Source organism: Ruditapes philippinarum, unplaced genomic scaffold (genome assembly GCF_026571515.1).
Source record: "Ruditapes philippinarum isolate M1 unplaced genomic scaffold, ASM2657151v2 ctg2050_1_1_1_1, whole genome shotgun sequence".
In the NCBI taxonomy this organism is placed as follows: domain Eukaryota; kingdom Metazoa; phylum Mollusca; class Bivalvia; order Venerida; family Veneridae; genus Ruditapes; species Ruditapes philippinarum.
The window spans coordinates 65,649-72,885 of NW_026867228.1; positions in this window are offsets into that span (position 1 = coordinate 65,649).

The following is a 7,237-nucleotide window of genomic DNA, read 5'->3' on the forward strand; positions in this document are numbered from 1 at the left end:
TGACCAAATTTAAGGGGCGTTAAAGAGACATGGCTTCACTTTAGTCTTAGAGATCAAGTCTGATTTAATCACTCATTGTGGGGTTGTTTTCTATTAATCTGATTAGTTCTAAAAAGCTCTCAATTTATTTATCAATCGATATCGCTCCGATCAGTTTCTAGACATTCTGAAATCGGGATTGTCACTTGTAACTGTATTTCAGAAATTTACGATAAGATGAATCGAAGTGTCCGATTTGTCGGCTACTTATCAACTGATGCTATTTAATCTAAGCCCAGCTATTTTCAAACAAACACTTAGCTTCTCCAGTAAAAATGAAATTTCTTCAATTTCTTTTCATGAATTATATATAAGTTATAAACTTTTAAACATTTCAAGTGTAGGTCTTCAAAAAATCAAAAATGGCATAAAGACTTTGCTCTAAAATCGTTCATAATCTCTGTGTCTTGCCTAATCGTATGCTTTAAGTTTAGCTAAATAGGATATTTGGTATCTATCTGCAAGGCCACTTCCTTTGATATTTGTATCTTAATGACATTCTTTGGTACAATTTCCTTTGCTCTAAATTTGACCAATACATTCGTTTGTATTTATATTTTTGAAGAAAGTTCTTGACGTAGTTTCTTTCACAACAATTTGTCTTTTCTTGACAGAATCACATGTTTTATAAATCACGTATTCCTTTCTGTTTTTCTTTGACCTCATTTTACAAGTTATTTGTTTTTGTCCATAGAGCAATGATAAATGACTATTGTTCTGGATGTACTGCTGTCGCCACAATGACCATTTCCTGATAGTAAAAGGCTCTGATAATCTTCCTATTTAAATAACGGATACTTTAACGGAATATAATCAGTGTTATTACTAGTATGTAGTAAAAAAGCCGAGTTTAGCATACAGATAGTATTCCAAGCGAACATAACTATATATATGTAGATTTATTTATCAATCGATATTGCTCAGATCTGTTTTTAGACATCCTGAAATTGGGTTTGTCACTTGTAACTGTATTTTAGAAATTTACGATAAGATAAATCGAAGTGTCCGATTTGTCTGCTACTTATCAATTGATGCTATTTAATCTAAGCCCAGTTATTTTCAAACAAACACTTAGCTTCTCTAGTAAAAATGAAATTTCTTCAATTTCTTTTCATGAATTATATATTATTTATAAACTTTAAAACAACTCAAGTGTAGGTCTTCAAAAATTCAAAAATGGCATAAAGAATTTGCTCTTAAATCGTTCATAACCTCTGTGTCTTGCCTAATCATATGCTTTAAGTTCAGCTTAATAGGTTTCTTGGTATCTATCTTCAAGGCCACTTCCTTTGATATTTGTATCTTAATGGCATTCTTTGGTACCATTTCCATTGCTCTAAATTTGGCCAATACATTCGTTCGTATATCTATTTTTGAAGAAAGTGCTTGACGTAGTTTCTTTCGTATCAAATGTCTTTTATTGACAGAAGCAGATGTTTTATAAATCACGTACGTCCTTCCTGTTTTTCTGTGACCCCATTTTACAAGTGATTTGTTTTAGTCCATAGAGCAATGATAAATGACTATTGTTCTGGATGTACTGCTGTCGCCAGAATGACCATTTCCTGATAGTAAATGGCTCTGATAATCTTCCTATTTAAATAACGGATACCTTAACGGAATATAATCAGTGTCATTACTAGTATGTAGTAAAAAAGCCGAGTTTAGCATACAGATAATTTTCCAAGCGATAAAGCACATATAATTTTATGGACCAAGTTATAGCATACTGTCCTAAATATATTTTACATCCTTTATCCTTGTGATAATAACTGACAACAATGAGAGGGTAATGGTATTTTAGAATCGAAGGGCATAGTTCATATAATTTTTTGTAGAGATCTACTAGGTTAACTTACCAATGTCTCAGCTTTTTGCATTTTGGGACTTAGCAAGAAAGTAAAGACTTTTTTTTTATTAATAAACTAAATGCCTTACCTTTGCCTGACCTAACGTCAGTGTTATTATTTATTCATCTTTTGTAGAGGACCACAAGGTGATGCTATATATTTACAATCTTCTTAATACGCCACAATATGAGTCTATGTAAATTAAATGACCACCCAATGTATATGAACATTGCCTGCATTTCTAAGCAAGTAGCTTGGAAGAAAATATTACATGTTTATTTTGATTTTCTTTCTGTATCAGTTCATATATTTTTATGTCCAAACTTACATAGATAGGATATGAAGGCGGTAAACGTATACTCTGTGATAACGTTTACTTTACATTCTTACTTAAAAATAGTGTTTTTATAAATATTTCCTACAGTATTCTTTTCGTTGAAGTCATGTTGCGTACATTCCGATCGCGTATTTTGCCTACTTTTATCTATTCAATTATTACTATTTATATTTTCCGTTTCAAGAGCCTTATTCCTACTGGAAGTACAATAAATTGGCAGTGCAGACACATAATTTATATTTAAAATTTTATTCAATAAAGTTCAAGTAGATGATGTGACTAATCAGTTACAAATACTTAAATTGTATATCAATTATCATTTTAAAAACTATTGAGAAAAATATATAAAAATAAAAAATGCAATCTGTTGGTTATATATACCAAATATTATCCATTTTCTTGACTTTGATTTCTGTATTTTTGCAATATTTCACAACCATCTTCTCCATATAAAACTTTCAGCTGAAAGGGTCTATTTCATTTCTAAAAACTAACAATTTTTTATATTTATAGAGTTGCTAGCTTCAGATAATTTCGATGCAGACACCTTTATTGAAAGTCAAATTCATTACTTATTGGATTGTTAAGAAAAATTATATTTATCCACGCCTTGACAGATACGAGAATTTAATTAGGTTTAACATCAAAATGGTTATAGTAATTTTATGTGGCATTAACATAGTGAAAAGTGGAAACAAAAAAGATCATGATACGTGCGCAATTAAACTGATATGTGCCCAAATAGGGTAAATATTTTTATCTCTTGAAATATGCTTACATTTAAGAAATATTTAGCTTGAGTAATGAGTCATTTTTTTCCTGATGTAGAAAGGGTTATAATTGGTTTTATAATGTGATGATTAAACGATGCGAGATGCTTATCATTTGAAGGAAATTACACAGAGTGTGAAATAGTGATATCTGATTTCCACATAAAACACTAAATCAGTCTAACCATACTTTTTGCCAAACACGCAAAAGAAGCAAAATATTGCTCAGTTGAAAGTTTCTACATAATAATGAAGGTGATGGTTTTTTTTTGTATATTACCCTCTGAATAACAACAGTTAGCCACTTTGAATGCAACATAAGTTAATAGTTCCGCTACCGCACCTGGTTCCTGTTGTTGATTGTCCAAACGTTTACTCGTACGAATGCCTTCACGTTCTCAAGAAACGAATACTTATTCATTATATGCCAAAGCAGAGGTGCACTGCGAATGGTTTTCATGATCAATCAAAAAGAAGTTTACCTGCAACGTCCGGAAATCGATTCAAGGTTGCCCGATTCACCGTCCAACGCTCTAGCGATTGAGCTAACCTGTCATAATTTGGTATTAAAATACTATGTTACAGTGTAAAAGGGCATAGCAAAATGTTATTTAACACGGTCAAAATCAATAATCCTATATAAAATAAATCAATCACTTAAAAATGTATGTCACGGGTGTTACAAACTCCTTGGAAATGTTTTCTGTTTTGCTTATATTTTTCTGCATGTGGTATAACTGTGTCGTTGTTTTCTGACTTTGTAGAAAGTTTATCGACTTTTTTGAACTCATTGTTTTGTTTTGATAATGAGTTATGTAAATGTCCTGTACGTTCATCATTGTTAGAGATTGAATCTTCGTGACCATTTGATAAAAGAGACACAGTTGTTGGTAGATAAACTTCATTATGAATGTACACTTCGTGATGTTTTTTGGTTTTTATCTTTCCAAAAAAGTGGTAACATTTCTCCACCACGTTGTCAAGAAAGTTACAAATCTCACATGGACTCTGGAAAAACAAAAGCACATTCCTAGAATTAGTATGTTTCATCATTTATTATCAGATGTGAATAGTCGTGAATCGAGTTTACAAAATTTATAAATAATACGCAATAAAAAGATCGGGTTGTGAAAACACTAACATGGTTATTTCGTTTTATGGCTTATCGCCCAAATTGCACAATTGGGTTTCATAATTGTCTTAGAAGACAGAAACACAAACTCTGTCTAAATCGGGATTACGAAAATGAACTGACTTTACAAAATAATGGAAACTGTATTCCAGAAATCAAGGACATTTGATTTTTATTTGTTATTCCTCAATATCTTTGTTGTGATACTTATTTATTACCATAAAAACAGATATATTATTTTAGTTCAGTTTAAACATATTTTATTGCATCAAATACATGTCAAATATTATACAAATGATAAGTATATAACAAAAATCAAATGGGTTATTGTTGTGAGAATTAACTTCTTGCAGTGCATTGATTATACATTAACAAACATTGAAATTTTTACTTACCATGAAGCATGGACAAACTAAAACCACTAACATCCAGATTGCAACGCTAAATATGGTTCCACCAAAAGCTAGTTTACACTCTAATTCGGATCTACGGAAATAAAAAAATCCTTTATATTTACAGATGTTGTACGACTGCTTTGTTATATTTTCATTGTTTATTTAACTGTTTATTGAGTTTCAGTGAAATTTGTTATTTAATTGTTCGCTTCAATTAATGAACACATTTATGAAATTATTGTATTTACAAACGTTTTTCGGTAGTACACAAGTAAATGCTGCTTAAATCAAAACATTACAATTTTACATATTTTTAAATTCCGCAAAAATATTCTATAAATTACTCATAGATGTATAAATCAAGATTGCCTGAACGAGTCGGATTTTTGTAAATAGATTTATCCGGTAACTACATTTGAAAACATATTTCTCAGCAATCATTTGCAGCATCGGTATTTGTGGAGATAATAAGAACACGAAGTGAATTTTAAAAGGATTTCTGACATTTGGGGAAACTCACAGAAATGCTCTCAGCCTAAGACGACTAAAATTACCATTTTAATCTTGGTTGTCAGTCAATGTAATGCGTTTGTAATTGAATGCAGGAAAAAAACTGCACTAGCATAATCGTGATTTCGTTTTATTTAGCCATGCAAGTTTATTCGACATATGAAAACAACGCAGGCTGTGTTTCCTTTAGCACACAACTTCACATTCATTGTTTAGTACTGAATGGTTCAAGAAACAGATTTGAGATTGTTTCAAATAGCGTATAGCTATCAACACAATCGAACTAAAATAAATTCGTAAAAACTCAAAGAGTGAGTAAGAAAATGTTACCTTGCAATACATTTCCAGATGATAAGAGAAAATCCAACTGATAGTTCCAAGACCAGTATCACAAAATAAACAATTAATACCCAGCCCATGTTGAGTCCTGAAGACATAAGATATAGCGCACACAATAGACAAAGTAAATGTTCAATGTCACATTTAAGAGAAGCAACCTTTCACAAATTAAAAACATAACACACCTTAAGTAAAATGAGTTGTGTACATTTTCCCTAACAATTGATGTATTTTAATTTCATAAAATTATTTTCTTATTATTCTATATTTTCATAATTGTTCCATATTCAAAAACTGATAAAACCAACCTTTTATTTGATCATTAAATATATTTACTTCGTCCTCACTAAGTAGTTCCAATAAGAGTGTAATCAAATAGTACACTGATATCCCGAGCGATTTCGCAATTTTTTTATATCCATACAATATTTTTGTCTTTATATTCAATGTAACTTTGGAACACGGAGGGCCGAATTGGTTTTTATAGGAATCATACCGACAAGACATCAGCGAAACTTGGGAAATCACATCAATTATTGGCTAGAATTAAATGTCTTGCTGCATTGAGGAATCTTTTATTGGAAAATGCTTATTTATTGAATATCACCAGTTTAGTAGAAAACGTTGGGTGAACTTGTACTGTTGGCACTTGTGATCTACAGTTTATACAGACCTAAAAAGAGCCAATGAAGCCAATTTAATGTTGTATTATTCATGTAAGTAGCCTCATAAATCCCATTTTATTTTCGACATTTTCCTCGTGACATACACTTCATATATTTTTATAATGTACTTCCAAGATATCAAAATCCCTTTCCATATTGATTTATCTTATCATATGTTATAAGTTAATTGTAAATGCATATGACAATAAATTTATATTTGTATTTTTGAAAAAATAGATATTTTTAATAACTGAAAAAGCAAAAACAAAGGAATGCAGCATACATCCAGATTCATACTAATGTTCATGAAATTTTGAAAATGTATTTGAAAGTAAAAGATAGTAAAGTTAACAAGAAAAGTAATTTACTAATTTCAAACGGCACTTGCAATCCAAATAAAATAACCAAAAAGAGTTTAGATTAAAAAAAGAAGAAAGACCTATTTGCGTTAATCACGCAGGTATGGTTATAAAACTCAAACCATTAATCGAGCTGCCTGTGTACACGCATACGCAAACTAAGAAATAATTCTCTATTTATAGGACATTTATTCATATTCAGTCTGTTTAGGTTTTGGAATAATTTTCTCAGCACAATTAAAATAAAAAAATAGCTTTTTCATCTTATATATTTATTTTTCCTCTTTAATTTATACACATATAAAATGTAAACTTAATGTAGAATACTTAGCATCATCGTACATGGGTTGAGTTCATAAATTGATGTTCACTGATTGTGACAAGGAAACGAGCCTTATCTGGCGTGTTTTATATAAATCTGTTTTATATATCTATTGATCCATCGATGTTTTTCTTAATTAGATTTATTGTCAGTATTCAAGAGATTTCTTACGATAAAGCAGAATTTTTACTCGTTCTTCACTGCTTCTTATTTAAACATCGGTTGTGTTCTTTCCCCCATTATCACACAAAGTAATTATTATTAATTATAAATGATAACGTCGAACAATTATAAATAAGGATTTAAACCGTAACATCGGAAGAAAGTGAATATCCGTTGTCATAAGTATAGAGTTTAGTTATCACATTATTGGGACAAATATATGTTTTTCTTCAATACTTTAGGAACAAAATGTAAGAGATTTCTTGTGGCGACAACAACAATAACAGCTCAGATAAGTTTTTGACTTAATTTAATAAAGTCACCATTATGACAAAAAATAAATTTGTTCAGTTCTAA